The following is a 23,258-nucleotide window of genomic DNA, read 5'->3' as shown; positions in this document are numbered from 1 at the left end:
CTTGTCGCGCCCAAGCATACTGCGTGCCGCACGCAAGGTCCTGTGTGTTATGTGTTCATTAGCGTAACACTGCATGTGCTGCCACGTCCACTGGGATGACAAAAAATGTCATCATCCACACGCATTTGACCCAAGGCCAAGTAAAGTCTCCGTATCATTGACCATAATTCCTGTCTCCCTCGGCCCAACGCAGTTTAAATATGTGCTGTATTTTACCTGTTGCTTTTCACGGCAATGGTTTCTTAAACTGTAGGTCACGACCCCCAGGGCTTCGTCGAGTTGTATCCGCACAGTTTTAGCAAGTACGTAAGATTTAATGCACACACTTTGGAAAACTAAGACAGCAGCGGAAGAAATATTTCGTGACTATACGGGGAATTTATACATCACTGCAGGTGCACAGAGGCTCTAAAGTTATTTACGGTCCTGCTCTCATCGCACAGCCTGATAGGAACCCGAAGCAATGCGCAGAACTGCACATTCCGTGATTATACAGGAATATTTTATAGCTTACTGTAGGCGCAGAGATGCTGCAAAACTATTTATTCTTTTAGTTAAGGCCAAACTGAACTGCTGTGAGCCGGTCAAAATCGCAACAGAAGGAAAACACCGCACTACTGTAGGGACGGATGCAAAAGACCACGACACAAGTATTTCTTTATCCCTTACGAATATCATCTGTCAGCGAAATGCGTAGATGGAAGTCACTCTCTTCGAAGTCTATCTGTATATGCATAATTCTGTTAACTTCTGAGCTGGTGTGAAATTAACTGGTGTTATGCTGCAGCATCCTGCTGCACGTCACGTGTCACTTCTTATTCACAGAGAAAAAAGGAAAACACTTAAAACACATTGGAGGGATACCCCGCATATATTCGTAACATCGGCAAAGGCAGATTACACACACTGATACACATCATCCAATGTTTGAAACACTGTCAGAATTAAGCACACATAGCTCCCCTACCCTATAAGAAATAAAGGTACTACAGGAATGGCTTGTCTCCGTGGTTTCGCGAGATAAAAATGTACTGTCTTGCCTTTGTGTCAATAAACCATATGAGAGCAGGCCATGCCAGTCTTACAAACAAACTCAGTCCGCTAGCGAACCATACCGACCGAGCGACTGCCGCTTGTCGGAGAAGTTTAGTGCCAACTTTTGCGGATAGAGGGTGTCGCGTGGTCAGCGCAACGAATCCCCACGGCCGTTATTTTCGGTTTTCTAGACGGGAGCTGCTATTTCCTTGAAATAGCTCCTCAATTATCATCACGAGGCTCAGAGGACCCCGTTCCATACCACTACTTCTCCGAAAAAAAATCTGGTAACGCCGGGAATCGAACCTGGACCTCTAGATCTGTAGCCAGGAACGCTGACCACTAGACCACAGAGGCGCTCACTCCGGTCTTCCAGCATGCTTAAGTACATTTCACATTGTGACCATGGCCGAATGCGTATGTGGTGATGGACTGCAAACGGAGGAACATATCTTCTGGGGCTGTAAACTGTACGAGAAGTATCGGGCGACAGTGTTGGACATTCTGTCTGATAACAGCAAAAAAGGAATATCCACAGTCAATTACAAAGCTCTTAAGGCTAGAGGAATAAAGATTTGTGAAAGGCGTCTGTTACTTCATAAATAAAATTCCTAAATTTATTTAAATAAGAAAAAGAAGTAAATGTACAGAATTTTAATAGTATATTCCTAGAGTTAAGTTAAGAGAGATACTCAAAATTCGCGGCGCGACCGCTATGATAGGATAAGTACGATGCTTATAAGAATGTGCTACAGGGGGCCAGGCGTGATTTTTCAAAATAAATAATATATGTATATGAAACAGCCAACTCCAGAGACACTTTTGACAGCTGTACACGTCACTTAAGAGGAATCACCCAGCACTACAAGTAAGTACACATCCAATCACGCTACAGAAAGCACCAATGTGCACTTCTCGAATTCTGACAGGAGAGTCCTTCAGCACTTTCAGTATTGAAGAGGAACTTACTGCTTCTGATTTGGTACACTTCAAGTGCGCTCCCACTGTCTCTGCAGATGTGGAAAGGAGTTTCTCCGAGTACAAGAATGTGTTATCAGACAATACGGGTTCACTCACCTTCGAGAATCTCCGCATTTTGACTGTCATCTATTGCAACTCTAAATGGGGCGGCACTTAAATATTGGAATACATACCGTATGTGTACATTTGATAAGCGTTCTAACGCGGTAGAAAAAATCGTATTAAAACATAAAGCTTCTAATTCAATCATATACTGCTTAATTTTCAACATAAAACGAGGACGAACTTAAAAGAGTAAAGTTGAGTTCACAGTGTTAATAAAGACTAAAAATACATTTTAAAACAATTAGTAGATTTTCAATGACATGATACATTTTTGGTCGTTTTTTTAACTTTTAGATAATTTTTCTGGATCTTTTGGTCATTTTCATAGGTCATATTTCTGGATTTTTCAATCATTTTAAAAATATTTTAGGTCATCAAAATCCGGACCCTGCTCATGAGGCACTGCTTGGAGCTTATGAAAGAAATATTTTAAGAATAATCTATGGAGCAGTACAAATTGATGGTGTCAACAACAACATGACAACAATTTAAGGTATCTAACACCTTTTCTTAAAAAAACAACGTAATTCTTAATTAACGGATGTACTTCATACGAGGGAGCCGGGATAGCTCAGTCGGTATACCGACAGGCTATGGGCTACGGGCTGAATGGTCGGGGTTCGATTACCGGCAGGGCATATCGTCCAGACCAATGGGTACCGGGGACTCTTTCGCCGGGGGTTAAGCACGTTAACCATTCACCTCCAACTAGTGCAGAGGTCAAGAAATCGTGAGTCTATACATTCACTCCCCCATACGCCTTCATGGAGTAGTGCTTAATTAATTAAGCACAGTGACAACTTTATCTTCGCCTTCACTTCACTTTTCTAACTTTTGAGCAAGCACCGATCGTTCCTGTTTTGAAAAAAGCAGACCTTCCCCTCTTGGTTCTTACATACCTTTTCCAAAAATGTTAACTTTATTATACGAACATGACCACGTTTCTTGCTTCTAAAGTCGAAGCTTTGCTCTTTCTAAAATGGGCTTATGAATCTGCTAAGCAATTTAATTGTCCTTCTTCATTCCCCTACCCATTTATTTTGTACATGAAGTACATTAGACATATTTTTAACATCTGATGATGGCCATGCTGGCCGAAACATGTAGTGCATTTTAAAACTTTAAAACAGACTTTTAAACTTGTAAAGATGATAAGTTTAGTGGGACGTAAGACGGTGAACGATGGACGCAAGTACACGAAGTAAGACTGACCCTATTTATTTTGATTTTCGTAATTCTTTCGACATTATTCCACATGGTTTGCTTCAGCGTAGAATTTATAATTATGGATTATCTTCCGGCTACTTAAACCAGTTTCGCAGTTGCCTAACAGACATGTTTCTGATGTTCACTCTATGCTTTGTTGTGTTCTTATGTGTACCTAAAACCGCTCCTCCTTCTGGTCACCCTCAAGTTTATCGAAATGCAAATCACCAGGTGATTGTTTATTTTTACAGTCAGGTGTTGACTGTGCACGTGATTGCGTAGTTGGTTCATGCACTATGCTACAAGTCGGAAGGTCGCGGGTTCAATTCCCAATGAGACCGTTGGATTTTAAATCGACCCAATCCTACCAGCCGCAGTATGGCCCTGGGGTCGACTCACACCCTAATAAAAATGAGTAACAGAAATCCACGTGGGACTAAAGGGCGGCCGGCTGGCGCGTAAGGCTGATAACCTCACCGCCATCTGTGAGCCGACTGTCTAGAAAATTTGGAACCTCGACGTCTCACAACCCTATGGGTCTCCACGGCCTTTTACAGGGATAGCTTTACCTTCCCCCCCCCCACTTTTTACGTGATTGGTATTGAGCTGACTTCGTGAAACGAACCTTAGTAAAACTGGAGTAAGGTCTGCCAGAGCCGCGCCACAGCTCAAGCGGTTAGTCACTAGCTTCCCACCGCGGAGGCCTGGGTTCGATCCCGGGTCTGGTCAAGTGGGATTTTTGATGGACAAAGTGGCGCTGGGGCAGGTTTTCTCCGAGTACTTCGGTTTCCCTTGCTAATCTTCATTCCATCAATTACTCCACAATCACCCTCACCTATCATCTGGGGCCGGTACAATAGGCCAGAAGTGGCCGCAGTACAAAGGACTTAGTCCCACCCACTAGCAATAAAAAATTAGTTCTGTCAGTTGGAAAATGAACGTGCTGATTTGTCATTTTACTCTTGCAAGTGTTCTTATATTCTGAAGTGACTGTATGCACGTGTTCACTGTCGGCTGTTTTTCCTCCTCGTATGGATTTTGTGTTTTCACGTGCAGTGAATTTTCTGGTTTTCAGCCGCGCTTTGTAACTTTCCTTTCCCATCATAGCAATGCTATTGATGCTGTATTTTGTCTTGGGTCAGATCGAAGCTTGAGTTGGCTTCTCTTGTATGGAACTCTTATTGCGGTTACTGGCTTCAGTAAACTTCAGCACGTACAAAAGCAACTTGCATCCTTTTGCCACATAGATTTTTCGAAGCATTCAATATAATTGTAGTAATTTATTATTTATTTATTCAGACACTGCACACTAGCAGTCTTCGATAAGAACCAAGTAACTTCATGGAGCTGAGCCCTTCTTGAGGAGCCGCCAATTGTGCAGCTACTCAATTACAATGGAAGTAGTGTTCGGAGCGGTGTTTTTCTATGTGGTCCGCTACGAGGGTATAACACTGCACCGACCGAATTAGTTTAGTCAGTTCAGTGCAGTGGAGCAAGATACTTTTTCTCTGGCATTGTTGAGGCTAACAACGCCTGTGGGGAGAGCAAGGGTGTTTATACGTACAGTACGTGGGAGCGGCTGTAAAATAACCGGACAGATGAGCCAAAATCTGTCATTCAACCAATCACACAATTGAAATGTTATCACCTTCAAAGTGGTCCCCTCCCTGCCCCTACACAGCTCCACGCAAAGTTTCCACTGCTGGAAGCAATGCTGCAGGTCTTTTTCTGACAGTTTCTTCATTACCTCCATCACCTTCGCCTTCACTACATCTATGGACTCGAAATGCAGACTTTTAATGCAGACTTGATCTTTGGAAATAAAAAAGTCACATGGATCTAGGTCAGGTGAGTAGGGTGGATGTTCTAACATGGGGATCTTGTGCTTCGCCAGAAACGTCTTGACAGACAGTGCTTTGTGTGCAGGCACATTGTCATGGTGAGCCCTTCTTCTCTCACGTTCACAAAGGATTGTCAGAACCTCTTTATAGTAGACCTGGTTAACGGTTTGACCTTCAGGCACCCAATCAATGTGAACAATCCCTCGGATATCGAAAAAGCAATCATTGCTTTGAAATTTGACTTCAGTAAACGTCCCTTGAAAACGCAAACTTGAGGTAAGGTACCGAGTCTCAGAATACGTACTTGAACCCAAGCAACGTGACTGGTGTGAAAGAGACGTTGGAGCGAGGGACAAAGTCTCACACTCTTACAAAATAACGTAAAAGTATAGTTATTTTGTTGTAACCTTTACATTTTTAGTTCTGTGACTGGGGTCAGCTCTTAAGCTCAGCCAATAGCTATAGTATGTGGCCTATTACTTATAGCTGAGCCGTTTATAACGACGGGCTGGACGGCCGGAGTTCGATTCACAGCAGTATAAGATTTTTCCCTTCACCGTAGCTTCCAGACCGACTTTGGGACCCACATAGCCTCATACGTGTGTGCGTTGTTGGTGCTAAAAAAACACGTGCGGCTATTAACTCCTCATACGTAAAATGTGGAATTTTAACTCCTCCAAAGCAAGAGAATAGCAGTAATGGGCTTGAAAAAAAGAAACGAATAAAGCAGAAGGCCGCAAACCTCTGCTGGATGCGTTCCAGCTTCTTGCCTTCAGTTGACGTAATCGACTTCCAGATGAGAGACGCGTGTTCAAGCTTGGATCTATCTAACGTAATACATAATCTGTGCATGCAATTAAAAGATGAGAAGGCGACGGCAATGCTAGGAACTAANACGGTCGCCTTGTTGACAATGGAGACCACGTGTTTTGGCTGGCGACTCATTTCTCATTGGCGTTCGGAAGTTGGCGACTTAGCTCTGGCAATCTCTACAATTCACTTGCTGCAGAGAGGAAATGCCCGACCACATACAACGAACGTAACAGATAAGTTACCTGCCATTATCTAACGCCTGAACGCCGGGTGTTCAGCACAAACAACACGACAAAATGGAGATATTACTTTTGCGCGCCGAGTGGAGGCGACAGCCTCAACAAGGTGTCAGAAAATACTGATCACTCATCCGCTGGCGATCAAAATATTTGCCTGGCTGTCATATTTTCAAAACACATAAATCCCCCCTAATAATAATAATTCTTTATTTGTTTACGTGCTGAACAGGAAGTGCCTTTTGCAGAGTCGGCACAAACACAAATCAACAAACATGAGGTGAAAACATACAAGCCAAGAAAAAAAAACTCTATCAGTTACGTTTATTCAAATCTAGACATTAGCTTTTAAAAACGTTTGAGCAGGGATAACGCCGTCGGTAGAGCAACGGGCTACGGGCTGGATGGAGAGGGTTTGGTTCCCGACAAGGGCAAGTGAGCTTTCTCTACTCCACAGCGTCCATACCGGCTCAGGGGTCCACCCAGCCTCCTATGCAATGGGCAGAGGGTAAAGCGGCCGGGACGTGAAGCTGACCTAATCCCGAAATCACCTCTACCACCCATACCTCCTCATGGCGTGATGCTTAATTAATTAACCACATAAACAGCTTTGCCTTTAAGTTCTAAAAGTATCTATTAGTTTACGAATTTCATTAGCAACAGAAGCACATCGAGGCGAAGAACAGCAACTGGAGAGGCAACTGCACATAGAAAAATTGCGTATATTCCGAACAGGAACAAGAACACTCATTGTCTCTACAAGAGGGAGGCGACATGTAGAATATTATAGAAGAACAAAGCATCCGAGTGAAGATGCCTGACACGCAGTGTCTGTGAATTTCGCTTTTCTAATCAGTCATAATAATGACTGTAATATTCTGAAAAATCTATTGTAGTAAAGAGCTGCAAATTATCTGTGTATGTGCTCAAGTTTGCTGGAGTCCGTACGATAACCGTCCCATGCAACATGGGCACTCGCAAGCTTAGCTGTGACGAAAGCAGAACACAGCATCCGTAAGCTGTCATGGAGGAAAGAGAACATGTGATAATGCTAATTAACTAGCAATTTCACTTCATGTGAAAGAAGGAAATCGTCATCGTTATGAAAGTGAAATTCACGATCGGTATGTGCCCCCAAATCTTTCATACAATAACTTTCCAATATAACATTTCCAGGTGTCAGGGACTTTCACCCCGGGGGTAAAGCGGCCGGGCATGAAGCTTACCTCTCTCCTCAAACTACTGCCGAGATCAAAAATACGCGATAATCTAGCATGTTCACTTTCCTGATATACGAAGTAACCCTAATTTAATTAAAAATATTGACTCAAATCTTTATTTATATACATACGTACTCAACAGCCCAAAAGCCGATTATAAAATAAGTAGGAGCAAAGGACAGAAATAACACACACACACAAATACAGATAGAAAATGAAACAAACTTGATGTGTCATTCAGACAATAAAAATTCAATTGAAACAATCCCTCCGGCAAATATGCGGCGAGGAAAGAATATTATTATTTAATGATAACTTTAATTTTACAGAAGTATTATCAATTTGGTGCTGTTACAGAGACTGCCTTATTTTGTATTTTGTTTGGTAGTTATTTTTGTGGCCTTCTACGTACTTGTGCTAACTTTGTAATTGGCCTCTGAGCTGTTAAGTTTGCACGTGAATAAACAAGAACTGAATTATTACTATTATTTTTTCTAAATATTTATACTTTACATTTCTCAGTTCTCAATAACAACTTAGACACGTGTTAATGAAATTATTATTATTACTATTACTTTGTCTGTTTGTTTGTTTACTCCGCATTGCTTGCCTGTAATTTGTGTTTGACTTTAAGTTATGATTTTCCACATTGTAATAACTTGTGTCTACACTGGCCTGTGTCTGTAACTGGCCTTGTATGTGTTGACTAGGGACATAAATAATAAGGGACTGAACTGAATTATTATTATTATTATTATTATTATTATTACTATTATTATTCATGTAGTTACGTATGAATATTATCCGTTCTCGCCACTTAAAGGCTTAACCATTGCCAGGGGACTTATCTTAATATTCTGACCTCTTAATGACGACTCTGATTTAACATGTAATTATTGTTATTATTTTAATTATTGCTGCATATTATATTATTAGAGGTGTTATTTAGAGTCAGTGAGCAGAGGAATATCCTACACGAAATAAGAAAACGGAAGGCTAATTGGATTGGTCATATCTTACGCAGTAACTGCCTTCTAAAAGAAGTTATTGAAGGAAAGATAGAGGGGCGGATAGAAGTGACAAGAAGACGAGGAAGAAGAAGTAAGAAGATGCTGGATGACCTTGGGGACAGAAGAGGATATTCTCATTTGAAGGAGAAAGCTCTAGATCGCATTAAGTGGAGGAACTCTTTTGGAAGAGACTCTGGATCTGTCGTTTGACAGATTACTGATGAATGAATTATATTATTATTTGTATTTTATTTGTAAGTTCCCTTATGCGCTCGTGCTACGTATAGCTGGCCCCTGGGCTGTCAAGTTTGCATGTTAATAAACAAGAACTGAATTGAATTACAATATCATCACTATTCATTTAGGGGAATACTAAAGCATGTGACATGGAAATACTATAAATGCATGACCAACAAAGTACAGCGTAAATAAAAATGAAAATAAAAAAGGAGAGGTTTCATCCAGAAAAAAAAACGTGCTTCTTTTGAAAATATCAAGAAACCAGCAGTACTCCTCTACTACTAGTAGCATTAGCACACTTGTCTGAAGGTTTTGAGAACATAAGCAGAATAAAACATGAAGATGACGTCGTTTCGGAGGCTTATTTTTTTTTTCATTGGCTGTACATCCCTCATTTGGGCCTAGGCCTACCTCTATGAAACTCTCCGTTTCGGTTTTACTAGATCTTGGGCATTCGGTAGGACTCCTTGGGGGGGGGGTGACCAGCTCGTCGCAACACAGAAAAACGCACACAAATATCCATGCCCTGAGTGGAATTCGAACCCACGATCCCGGCTTCCGAGCGAGCGAAGACAGTGCATGCCTTAGACCGCTCGGCTACCGTGACCGGCTTCGCAAGTTTATACTCTTCTTAAATTTAAACATTTCATAACAAATCGCAATTTCGAGAAACGTCAGTGATAAAACCGACTTCTACATCGTGCATTTGCATATGTGGATCAAGGGTTTGTCATCTACCGGTTTTAGTCAACGAAGCTTGTCTTGACTGTACGTAGATAGGCCACTATAGGCATATCGCCCTAGACAACAAACTCTACTTGTATGAAATAATGTCGTGTTGACAGGTATATAATAAATGTTATCAGTAGTAATTTACTCAACAGGATGTAACAAAATATGATAAATATGAGATTATACCAATTTGTGATAACGGTACTGAAATACCAAATTGTCATGTGTAAGGGTTGTTTGCGTGTGACTTATAAGACGGGTTTTGGACTGGATGGCTGGATTCACTGCACCCTATACATTCATACAACTTGCGACTATAAACAATTACAGCGCTATCGCTATTCTATACACTATCCAGTTCACCGTTAAACAAGCACTAGGGCTCTCAGTCTTCACTAGCCGTATCCTGCAACGGATTTTAGCAATGGAGATTCCTCGGCTTCCATTGCCCACAACTGAACCCTCAACTGCACTGCACTCACTCGCTGAACAGAATACGGTCGGTCGAGTCATATAGACTCGGAGAGCGGACTCACAGAGTACACCGCCTGAATTGTGTGACGTCAACGCGCACGCGTATTCTGCGGGCGCTACATAACGGCTGTACGCGCCACGTGTCGTGACACCTCCTATATTGTTGCGCGCAGGCATTACCTAGCAACGGCTGATGTTTACAGAGACATCTCTTAGCAAAGGGCCTATACCTCACAATATATTCAGCAGATTTGTCTCGCTATATATTCTAAAAACCATAGTTTCTTCTTGACGTACTACTGTAATAAGGTGGAGGATCGGTGAGGAAGGGTAGAAATTCTGTTTTACATAGGAAACGGCTACATTCACTGCGTAAGTGAACGCAGCACTTAAGACTATGGGCGGCAGAGGAGACAGAATTTTCGATGAGAACACGTGACCAATCAGATGTACGTAAAGTACACTAAATAAACCCATACTCGTCTTCAGCAAATTCACGACGGTGTGTTAGGAACACGATAGGGCACTTCAATGTCAAGTTCCAGTCACGCACAAGTGGCGGACGATGGCACTTCTCGGCCGTGACCACAGCATGCGTACACTGTCCTCTACCGCTCGCTGTGAGCACTTTAATTTCCTAATAAAAATAACGTGTTAAGTGTTTTTAACTAAATTAACGTATTTAAATCATAATTAGGCTTATCGATAGTAACTACATGGAGCTGAGCCCTTCTTAAGAAACCGCCAGTGGTGCAGCTACTCAAGAATTTCCAAGCATTTTATGGAACCCAAAGGTTCATTACCGTGTTCACAATATCCCTTGACTGGTCCCTATCCTGAGCCAGATCAATCCAATCTATACCATCCCGTTCTATTTCTCTAAGATCCAGTTTAATATTGTTCACCCACCCACGTCTTGGTTTTCGCAGTGGTCTCCTTCCTTCTGAATTCCCTACCAATATCCTACATGTATTCTTCTTCTCCCCCATTCGTGCTACCTGCCCTGCCCATCTCATCCTCCCTGACTTGATCATTCTAATTACACTTGGAGAAGAGTACAGGTTATGAAGCTCCTCATAATGCAGTTTACTCCAGCCTCCCGTCACGTGGCCTCTCTTCGATCGAAAAATCCTACTCAACACCCTGTTTTCAAACATCCTCAGTCTGTGTTCCTCCCTTAATGCCAGAGACCAAGCTTCACATCCATACACAACCACAGGCAAAAGTATAATTTTGCATATCCTAAATTTCCATCTTTAGAGAGGAGACGAGAAGACAAAAGGTTCTGAACTGAATGGTAGCAAGCATTACCCGAGTTCAGTCTCCTCTTACCTTCTTCCTGAACAAAATTTTGATTTGTTACTGTCGTTCCAAAATATTTGAATTGTGTCATATTTTCAAAGGATCTATTAGCTGTCTTTATGTTATGATTTTGCCACGCATTCTAGTGGCGAGACAGCAACATATACTTAGTTCTCTCTGCGTTTACTTCTATACAAATATATAAATAGTTTGTGTTTCTATATCTGTATTATCACCCAGTAGATTCACATCATAAGCATGAACCAGCAGCTGGTGTGTCTTGTTTAATTTCAGTCCCACATGGTTTCCTCAACCTTCCTAATGGCATATTCTACAGCAAAGCTGAAGGCCGCGCCATAGCTCAAGCGGTTATTCGCTGGCTTCCTGGGTTCGATCCCGGGTCTGGTCAAGTGGGATCTGTGGATCTCCTTGTTTTAGACCACTCTGGATATGGAACTTATTAGACAAATGTTTAACTATGCGGACTTCACTACCTGTTTCATTTAAACGCAGTTTAATCAGCCTAACTACATTCAAGGGATACCCCAAACTCTATGAGAATATTTTAAAATACTTCCCTCCTAAACGAATCATATGTAAAAAAAACGGTAAAGCTATCCCTGCAAGAGGCCGCAAAGACCCATAGATCTGTGAGACATCGAGGCTTCCACATTTTCTCCAGACAATCCGCTCACAGACGGCGATAAGTTTGTCAGCCTTACGCGCCCTCCCCCCCCCCCCTGGAATATTCCTGGTACTCATTTCTGTTAGAGGCTCAGTCGACCCCACGGCCACAGTGCGGCTGGAAGGGTTAGGTCAATTGAAAAAATCCAATTACCTCATCGGGACTATAACCCGTGACCTTCCGGTTTGTAGCATAATGCTTCAGGCAACTACGCTACCGCGTGCCCCAAATGAATCATAGGCTTTCTTGAAGTCTAGGAATAGCTGATGTATTCTCCCGTCGTACACACATTTTCTCCAGTATCTGATGAATGCAAAAGATCTGATCAGTAGTTCGTCTGTTACGTCGAAACCCACACTGATGGTCCTCAATAAATTCGTCTACATATGCACTTAACCTTGAGAGAAGGCTATTGGATAAAATTTTGCGTGAAGTTTTTTTATTGCTAGTGGGGTGGGACTAAGTCCCTTGTTCTGCAGCCACTTGTCGCCTATTGCACCAGCCCCAGATGATAGGTGAGGGTGATTGTTGAACAATTGGTGGAATGAAGATTGGCAGGGGAAACCGAAGTACTCGGAGAAAACCTGCCCCAGCGCCACTTTGTCCACCACAAATCCCACTTGACCAGACCCGGGATCGAACCCGGGCTGCCGCGGTGGGAAGCCAGCGACTAACCGCTTGAGCTATGGCGCGGCTTTCCTACGATAGTTGCTACGGTTCGTTTTATCGCCCTTCTTGTGAACTGGTACGTGAATATACTCCCACTGCTCAGACAATTCTTCCTTATTCCAAACAGAACTAATGAGTGGAATTTCAATACACACACACACTTCACTAATTTGATGGTCGTTCCCGCTTTACGCCATAACACGATGCGGAGACTGCAATTAACCCTCCAGCCACACCAATCGTATTTGAACTGGAGGATTATCGGAACTACGCACCATGCTGGAAAGAAGTCGGGGAGGGTAAAAATGTAAAGTTACCCCTCTCCTTAATTAATTAAGCCCAAGGCATGAAGTCATATGGGGGAGTGGAGATATCTCTCCACCATTCTTTGACCTCTGCTAGAGACCGAGGAGAGTGGTCAGCTTCACGACCTGGTCGCTTTACCTCAGAGAGAGCCCTCGGCGCCCATTACATAGCCTGGGTGGAGCCCAGAGCTGGTCTTGACGCTGTGGAGAAAATTTTGTCCTTGCTGCGAACCGAACCCTGGTCGTCCAGCCCGTCGACTATCGCTATACAGCATAAGCTGCCTCAAGGTAAGAACGTGTGACTACATTTCCGTAATGAAGCAGATATTATCGTTTCCAATGTCAACACTGTCAAAAAGCCTCTAAGTCCCTAAATACCCTCCCTGATCCGTGGATACAATAAATTTAAATTGCAGGCGTTTCAAGCTACAACTGATATAAACTTGAATCCGGGTCTTAAACTTTGCTGAAATATAATAACAGTAATAATAATAACACTGCCGGTCACGGTAGCCGAGCGGTCTAAGGCATGCATTGTCTTCGCTCGCTTGGAAACCGGGATCGTGGGTTCGATCTGTTTCCTGTGAGGTACGAACTGAATTCTTATATATTATTCTTATACACTGCCGGTCACAGTAACCGAGCGGTCTAAGGCATGTACTGTCTTCGCTCGCTTGGAAACCGGGATCGTGGGTTCGAATCCCACTCAGGGCATGGGTGTTTGTGTGCGTTTTTCTGTGTTTGTCTACAGGTAGATGCCTTGCGACGAGCTGATCACTCGCCCAAGGAGTCCTACCGAATGTGTAAGATCTAGAAAAACCGAAGTGAACGGAGAAGTTCATGGAGGTAGGCCTAGGCCCACTGGGGCTGTAGTGCCAAGGGAAAAAAGAAATAATAATAATAATAATAATAATAATAATAATAATAATACAGCTTGATGCATGATGCTGATCTTGAAGAGATGAATTTCGTCACCGAGACTGGTTCCGACATCACGCAACAGCCACGTAGCATTAATGAAAATGAGTCACACGGAACGGCCAGGGCTGATGCTGTAACAACTAAATAAAACGCCCGATTGCATCCTTAATTACATGCGTCTGCCAAGTTACTTCGCGAAATTCTTGCTGAATACTGCGTGGAATTAAAACGCCAAAGAAGGCAAGGTTCGTCAATCAAATCGCCTCGAAAAGTGTGTTTGGGATACTATCGTGTTACTATCCCAACCTCCTTTCCGTTTTGTAATTCTCTCTCTCTCTCTCTCGTTTCGTTTGTTGCTGACCTTGAACTTGACTCTTCATGGCCAACAGACGGCAGCAGTAGTTGAGGCAGCTCTCCAAGGCCATGCTACCGTGCCGTGCCGTGCCGGGTCGTGGCGTGACGTGGGTTGGGCCTGCTTGTCTCATTCCCGTAAATAACCCGGAGAACAATTGTGTGAGTGGGCGGGAACTGGGTACACAGATGAAGATGAGAGGGTGTCTCCCGGCAGAAGTATCTTATGTGAGTCAACAAGGTCGGTAAAGCACACGCAGATACCAGAAGTCACTAAGTCCGAAATAAAAAACGCATGTACTTGTTGCTAGCTCTATTATCTCTTATCTGTGATATTCTGTGTCAGGGAACAAACATCCGGAGATGACCCAAGGCCAATCATAATACGCGAGATTCATAAGCCTGCTTTATCATTTTATCAGTAGCTAGGGAACGCGCTGAAACCACGAACTCCCAGTCTCTATGAATACATGCAAGTTTTCAAGCAACGAAACCAGTTGTACGTGAATCGCTTTTTCACTCTAATATGGTTATGATAGCACAGTAACAAAGCCACAGACTCAGAGAAATGGATGGGGAAAAGAATAACACTCTGGAAGGGATTTTATGTCGAGTACGATTACAACGAAAACAATTCCAAGTGAAGTAAATGTGTGAAGGTAAATAACTCCGTGGTTTCAGTCCGCAAGCGAACTATACCGACCGAGCGACCGCCGCTTGTCGGCAAAATTAGTGCCAACTTTAGCGGATAGAGGGTGCCGAGTGGTCAGCGCAACGGATCCCCACGGCCGTTAATTTCGGTTTTCTAGACCGGAGAAGGTAAATGAAGAGAAGTTAAAATTGTCCCTGTGATTTAAGCACTTCGAATGAACGGAAGAGAGAGCGTAACTATAGCTCCACGTACTCGTACCGTCGAAATTCGACGGAGAAGAGCGGGCAGCTTCTGGGTCCTGCAGCTTTAACTGTACGCACAGAAGGTTTGCAGATACAAAGTAGTAATGAGAACAATTCCTGTCCCCGGCAGGTGTCAAAACTCCGGTCACCCAGCCCGTAACCCAGTCATTATACTGACTTGCGCTATCCCGGCTCCGTGAACCCACTGCATCCAAAGTTGCGGACTGGCGCAGAGGGCTTTTGCTTCGTATTACGAGACCTCGGTGACGGGACCGGCAATCCCGACTTTCCTCCAGGCAATGCTGTGACAGTACCTATCCCTCCCAAGTCCCTTCTAATTCACCATTAACAAAACCATCTTACCATTCGATGCTGCATAACCGATGCAACTGAAAACGTGTCGTTATATAACTATAGAAGCGAAGTCATTTTTTCTTGGTTTTTCAATTCGTTGGACGGAGTGAGTCCACGTACTTAGCCTGAGGGTCAGACGGTAGCGTAGGTGATTGAGACACTACGCTACGAGCCGGAAAGTCGCGAGTTCGATTCCCGACGAGATCACTGGATTTTTCAATTTACCTAATCCTTCCAGCCGCATTATGGCTCTGGGGTCGACTCAACCTCTAACAGCAACGAGTATCAGGAATCTTCCTGGGAGTAATGGGCTGCCGGCGCGTAATGCTGACCTCACCGCCATCTGTGAGCAGACTGTCTAGAAAATGTGGGAGTCTCGACGTCTCACAACCCTATGGGCCTCAACGGCGTCTTACAGAACAGCTTTACCTTTTTTAGTAGGCCTGGTGTGCCACCCCCAGGTGCTAGATGAGTGTGCAGCATACGGTAGAAGGGGAACTGTCAGAAGACACCGCAATATTCGAAGAATCCTTGTCCCAGTGCCACTTTGTCCACCATAAATCCCAATGACCTAACCCGGGCTCAAACCTAGTCCGCCGCGGTGGAAAGTTATTTACCGTTAAACGAGACGAAACTATCATAATACATATCGAACTGAAACCAATCTTAAAGCAGTGGCTTATTTTATATATTATCCCTGCATTCGTCTGGAAGAGTGCAGGAAATCATTTAGCTCAGATCTTGGGAGGCCGGAATTCGAACCGGGTACTTCCGAAACACGAGTCTTCCACATAACAGCCTCAGAGACTGTGACAGTTGACTGGGGAACTTGAAGCGGCAGTCGCACGGACATACTTAAATAAAACCCTACTCCAGTTTCACTTTATCAATAATAAATTACAAACGGACTAGCATGGGTTCTTAACTCGGGTCTCCAGCGTGGGAAGCCAGCATCTAACATCCAGACAGGTACGACAAAAAGTTGTTTTTCTCGCTCCAGTGTTGCCTACATACCAAAACGTCATATCGAGGTTCAAACATGGGATTTCAAAACTAACACTGGTAAGGCTTCCAACGCCACGGCCTTCGTATTCAGTTTCATAATAGAACAATAGGCGCAGAAGCTATTACATGAGGCAGACGGTAGCAGGAGGCTGGCAAAATCTTTTCTTTCCTCGTAGAACGAGGAAAGTCGGCTACAAATCATGACTTAATTATGTTCGCAACGGTCCTTGCTTATATCCTATATTTAGTTCACAGCGCTTATGGAGCTAACGTAAACATGAAATGGACCTCCTCCTGTCTTACAGAGGAGAAGCTTATGTAAGCGCTGTTCAAACAATGCCTGAATTTTTACGGCAGAACAGTAAATATGTAATGTAACAAAACATGTGCATAGCAACACAGTTTAAGAATTTGTCATTAGCATGGTTTACTAACATCGGCTTGGCTTAAACCCGAAGAAATATCAGGTTAGCTCAAGCCCGAAGAACTGTGCTAAGAAATATTGGGTTAGCTCAAACTCGTAGAACCATACTAAAAATATGGTGTTAGTCCAAACTCGATGAACCATGACATATTACAGCCATTATTTTAATCCGTTTTCATTTCTTTGATTTTAAGTTAGACGTAGGTTTTTAATTTAGAAGGGCGCCTCCATCAAAGTCCTTCAATCTGCAATCCAAAATCTTTCCAGGTCGGCGAACCAGCGTGGCCCTACAGAAAAATCTCACTGCGTTGGTGGTCAGATGTGATAAACGGCGTTCGGAACGTCGGAGTCTATTACTGCAACTGAAGGATTACTGGGAATTACATTTATATGTACTATTTATACCCAATGGAAACATAAAGGAAGCAAAGACTCTTCAAGGCCACACCAAGCCATATGAATTTGTTTTGTCCATAGTCGCTGTGACCCAACTGATCAAAGGACAGTCCGATAACGCTCCTATGAAATACGGGCAATGCTGACATTTTTACGCTGTTCCCATAACAGCCTGTATCCAGCTCATGCCTGACACAGTGTGCTCATAAGTGCATAGATCTGCATGTGCAATTAATACAGAGTCAGTATAGCAAAACAAAACCTCTCACGGTGAAAGATTACTGGCAACCGTACGCCAAAACCTCTCACTGGAGAACAACCGTCTCTCGGTTGTCCACAACAGCATACTCAGTACAATCGTCAACTCTGCTTGCTGCCTGCTTCATATTCGTTTCTTGCTTAGCTTACTCTTCGACCTGATGATGGAGGCGATATGATCCTCCGAAACGTCAGGTAAATTTCGTCGGACAATACGGGGTTATATCCCAGAAGATCAACTTTTCATAAACAACGATATTAGAATGTCAGATCCTAAACCCGTTCATTGCTTACACGGGGTACTAAGTATTGCTTGGGTGGTAAACCTACGGTAAAAGTGTTGTGAGGAAGGCAGGAAGTCGGAAACATTAAAGGTGCGGTACTAGCCTGGATCAGCAACTACTACCTGAGCCAAAACATCATTTCTTTACAGAATTAAATGGCATTTTTCCATCGTCTGGAATTGAGGACACTCTAGGTCGTGTCCTCTATCACCTACAATACCGGACGATGGAATAAGTCCAAAAACCCAGTAATTCACTGGACCAGTGACTGAGATTAGTTTTTTCTAAGGGGCCCAACTGAGTAGCTGTCTTCCTTTCTCACCTGAAGACGGAAACAGATCCAGTTTCCAAAACCTCATGTCCTCTATTACCTAGAATTGCGGACGATGGGAAAAGTCCAAAAACCCAGTAATTCTGTGTGTCATACACCATCGTCGGAAACCTTTAGAATCTACAATTGCTTTAGTTCAATTCAGCACTACACAAGTTCGATTGTGGCCAATATGTTCTGAACTGATGCAGTGTACAGTACGCATGTCCGTTTCCATCCCTTCCCCCTTGACGGTCCCCTGTCCATGCCCCGGAAGCGTCAAGTTTTGAGTCTCTACCAGCAGAGACAGTCTCCAACGACAGGCTTAGACATTAGCGTTGTCGAAACCTTGGGTTTTGTTTTCAGTCTCATGAAGTTAGCTACTTCACAGGCACCGTCAACATTCAAAACTTCTTTTACCCACAACACATTACAATGTTGTTGCATCATCTTCACGTGGGCTGATCTGTCATAATGGAGTAGGCATGTGCATGGCACTATTTTCCAGTTTGGGACTCTGACTTCGACATAATTTTCTGTAAAGATTCACAAAATATTATCATCTTATATTTGCATTTCGGGGAGCCGGGATATTGTAATCGGCATAGCGACTGACTACGGGCTGGACGACAGAAGGATCGGAGTTCGAACCCCGGTAGGGTCAAGAGTTTTCTCTTCTCCAAGTCGTCCAGACCGACTCTGGAGTCCACCCAGCCTCCTATCCAATGGGTACCGAAGGCACTTTCCCCGCAGGTAAAGCGGCCGGAGCGTGAAGCTGAGCACTCACCTCCAACTAGGGCTGAGTTCAAGAAGATGTGGCTCTATACATTCACTCGGCCATGCGCCTTCATGGCGCAGTGCTTAATCAGTTAAGCACAGGGACAACCTTAATTTCTTTATTTGCATTTCACCGGAAGCATTCCAGTAGTTGCAAATTCTGTATGAAATTTGTGCTGAAGAGAAGCAATCCTAGGTGCGCAAGAGCTGTGGCGTGGCGAATATGTCTGCAGGGCAACTGAAATGGACCCTGCACTAAATCAGTTATCACCAGACCTACTTCATTGTAGTGTCCAAGGTCTGAACCGGACTGTTTCGATATTTGAAGCGTGCAACCCCTACCAAACCGTAGAAATACACGAACCAAATTCTGCAGCAAGTTTTAGAAGATGTAAAAAAAAAAAGCGAGGATCAAGGCCAAACACATGTGATTTACACCAACACGGCTATTTATCTCTGACCATCTGGCGGAACCAAATGACGTAACCGACTGACGTCACAGGGTTGTGGAACTAACGAGGATTGCATTTACATGATGCAGTCAGAATGGGGAAAGCGTTTTCCAACTGCTATCAATCTAGCTCTCAAGGGAATCCGCAATGCTTTCCGTTTCATGGCCTCCATGGACTCAAATTGGCGTGGTTCTCCCTCAACTCAGACAATATTGGGGCTATAAACTGTCCGATTTTCGTGAAACTTCATACAGGCATCAGAGATTTTATCATATTGATATATTCTGGCTTTAACCATTGCCAACATCAACATGGCGGCCGCCAGAATGTGTGACGTACAAAGTTCTTAATGGGTTATAGTGATACAGCTTACAACTCTGCAATTGTTGCTAAAAGGTTACGTTGTCCCTGTGCTTAACTAATTAAGCACAACGCCGTGAAAACGTATTGCGGAGTGGATGTATAGATCCACATTTTCTTCACCTCGGCAGTGGCTAGTGGTGAGTGGTCAGATTTACGTTCCTGCCGCTTTACCCCCGGGGAATGAGCTCCCGGTAGGCCCCAAAGCCAGTCTGCACAACACGGAGAACCCTACCGGGACTCGAACTCCGACCCCTCAGTCGTTATACCGACTGGGCTATCCCGGCTCAATTTTGGTAAGACAGTATTTTTATTAGGCCTAAAGAACTACGAGGAGAAGAGTTCCCCTTACGAAGCTAACAGTCGCCCAGCTAGTCAAGAAACTCGCTGCCTTTTATTGACCTCGAAGGTTCATTACCATGCTCACAAAAGCCAGTCAGTGAACCTGAACCAGTCCACACCCTCATACCTTGTTTCTTAAGAATTGTTATCGTGTTGTCTTCACACCCACACCTAAACTGCAGCTTTGAGAAAATGAAACATAGCAATACGACAGCAATGCATGTCTATGTTTAGGATCAAAACGGATCCAATAACTGGGCTCAAACACATATACGGACAGAAATTTGTGAAATAAATAACTTGGAATGAGATTTCCTGCAAGCGCAAAAGAAAGCTGGAGAAACCATGAGACCCTGGAGGGTTCAGAAATGGAAGGCTCATCATGATGGTGATTATGTGCATGGAACTTCCCGTGAAGCTTGCATGACGATATGTACGGAAGCATCATCATAACCGCCATCAACTACCCAGGAGTTCCAGTTCTTCACTGTCTGTCCCTATGATATTCGAACATGAAAGAGAACATGTATATCTCGACATATCCTCCACCAACATTGATGCACTTGTCTCGTCACTTTACCAGTGCGTCGAAACCCGCAGCACAGAAGTCATCTGACTGTTGTCTCAGCCACTTTCGCACCTCCGCTTCAACCTCTTCATCAGCGAACCGTTTGCCACCCAGCTGTGAGCAGCTTTACGCGACAAACACTTCCCACCGTAAACAGGAAACATTTCTTTATGGATATCATTTGCCTTAAGTCCTTTTGCAGACAGAAAAAAAAAGAACAACAGAACGCTGCTTTTCGGTTGTACACCCTTACGCACGGTCGCCATTTTCACTACTGAAACCAGCCTCTGAACATGTGCATGCGCATCTGTTACCTAAACTGTTATGAATCTGGACTATGCTGCTACTTAGTGAAAAAGAAAACCTATTACGTCCATTGCAAATGTTTCACTTCCATCTGTGACCTGTTTACCGACTTGCCCTCGTATACAAAATTACTCGGAGAACATGTGAATTCCAGTTGAGAAAACCTTTCCAACAAAGTTTACTTGTTTCTTTATCCATACTACAAGAACGTCCTAACCTCAGTCACACAACAAGCCATTACGTAGCTAACATCATATTCCTCGACAAGATAAGATCTCACCGCCACTTAGATACAAACGTCACATCCCATGAGACCTTACCTCATCCTAGCCAACTCGGCCCGGTGACCGGATGTCATGAGACTTTCTGTGATGTACCTCAAATTTTGTAAGGAAAATTCCAAGAAAAACGATAGAGGAAAAGTTGTCCCCTGCTTAATTAATTCATGGCATCACGCCATGAAGATACAGATGAGTCATTCTTGACTTCGGCACTAGATGGAGGTGAAGTCAACTCCATCCCCAGGCAGCTTTAATCCCGGAGAAAAAACCCTGGTACCCATTGGATAGAAGCCTGGGTGGGCCCCAGAGCCGGTCCGGATACTGTGGAATAGAGAAAAATTAACTAACCCGAATCTAAAATTCCAACAAAGTGCTACAAATTTCGGACAATCGCCTCCTATCGCATTATTACCGACTGCCTGCTTAAGCCCAAACAAAACACCCTCAAAGAATTTGCCACCAAAAATTTATGGCCCAAAATAAATACCATGGAGCTTCCTCTAACGTGAATATAACATTTTCAAGGGGGGGNTAGATCGGGGGGGGGGGGGGGGGGTACGAGTGACGAAAATAACGGGTTCTAGATAGGATAATTGGGCTCACAGGCACTTCGGCGACAAGTTCTCTTAACTACAGGCAATACAGCGCTATCGCTGATTTACTCACTTCCCAGTTCACCGTTGCACACGCACTAGAATTCTCAGTTCCTAGTAGTCGTCTTCTGGCAACGGATCTCAACACAGACACTTCAAGCCACTATGAAGTCTTCTTGCCATTTCTTGTTCAATCACCCTGGAACCTCGGAACTAGTCTAAAAACTTTCCTGTGCAGCCTTCTGTAATTCCTCGGCACGAACCCCACTGCAAATACGTGTCACGTGTCAGACTGCGACTTCACTGGTCCGTTACCAGCGCTAGGCGCGGCGCGGCACGTACACAGAAAACACAGCCTCGTCTATTGTTGCCTAACCTAGCAACGGACTGTTCACCAAGAATCTGTTTACGCGGGAACTTGTTTACCAAGCCGTTGCCTAGCAACACGTAACATTACAAACTTTTTCACTCAAACTAAACCAACACAATCTCAAAATATTAATTGTTATCAAGGAACAAAAAGAAAGATAAAGCTATCCCTGTGACAGGCCATGAAGCCCATAGGGCTGTGAGACGTCGAGGCTCCCAATTTTCTAGACAATCGGTTCACAGATCGCGACGACTTCAGTCTTAAGCGCCGGCAGCCCTTTACCCTCACGAAGATTCCTAGTAATCATATCTTTTAAAGGCTGAGTCGACCCCAGGGTCATAGCGCGGCTGGAAGGATTGGGTCAATTGAAAAATCCATTGAGCTCATTGGGAATCGAAGCCGCGACCTTCCGGCTTGTAGCACAGTGCCTCACCCAACTATGACACCGCTGTTATTACGGAATGATTATGACAAATGGAAGACAGGAATTAGCGTCTGATTCCAGCACCTGGCGAACCGTAGGTTGGGTATGTCGGCATAAGCCCAATCATACGCAACATGCCGGTTCGAGTTGTGTAACTCTGGCCAGTTTCCAGATTACGACAGAAACATGCCCACGTGGATGGTATCAATCACAGTTACATATCGCCCCCAAAAAAACAGACTCTCTGATGGCATGACGAGGCCGCACACAACACTGTTACTGCGGCCATCCGGTCAGGGTGACTGTGCGAACAATACACGTAGCGACACGCGCCAGTCGCTCAGCTACTCAAGAATTTCCCAGCATTTTACCATGTTCACAAGAGCTTTCAACCGGTCCTAACGCCAAGCCAGAGTAATCCAGTCTATACCACCCCAGCCATTTCAATATTATCCCCACACCTATGTCTAGGTCTTCATAATGGCCACTTTCCTTCTGGCTTTCCACTAAAATCCTATACACATTCCACTTCGACCCATGCGTGCTATATGCCCTGCCAATCTTTCCTTTTGACCTCATCATTCTAATTACATTTGGCGAAGAGACACAATAAGAAGGAAAGATAATAAAAGAAGGAAAATTATGTTTTAAAAACTAGCATTTCTTAACCCTCGAAAACAAAGGTTTTCACCTGTACCATCTGCTTTACCATAAAATATTCTGCCCACAGTGTA

The 23,258-nt window shown here is 43.8% G+C and overlaps 1 protein-coding gene across 4 annotated transcripts in view; it reads right to left on the bottom strand.

Moving 5' to 3' along the window:
- Positions 1-23,258, bottom strand: part of LOC111866761 (steroid hormone receptor ERR1) — a 183,547-nt gene that overhangs the window by 56,974 nt on the left and 103,315 nt on the right. The window lies entirely within an intron of this gene.

The sequence above is a fragment of the Cryptotermes secundus genome, unplaced genomic scaffold (genome assembly GCF_002891405.2).
Source record: "Cryptotermes secundus unplaced genomic scaffold, Csec_1.0 scaffold213, whole genome shotgun sequence".
Taxonomy (NCBI): domain Eukaryota; kingdom Metazoa; phylum Arthropoda; class Insecta; order Blattodea; family Kalotermitidae; genus Cryptotermes; species Cryptotermes secundus.
The sequence above is the reverse complement of the archived record's forward strand: the minus strand, read 5'-3'. Positions and strand labels throughout refer to the sequence as shown.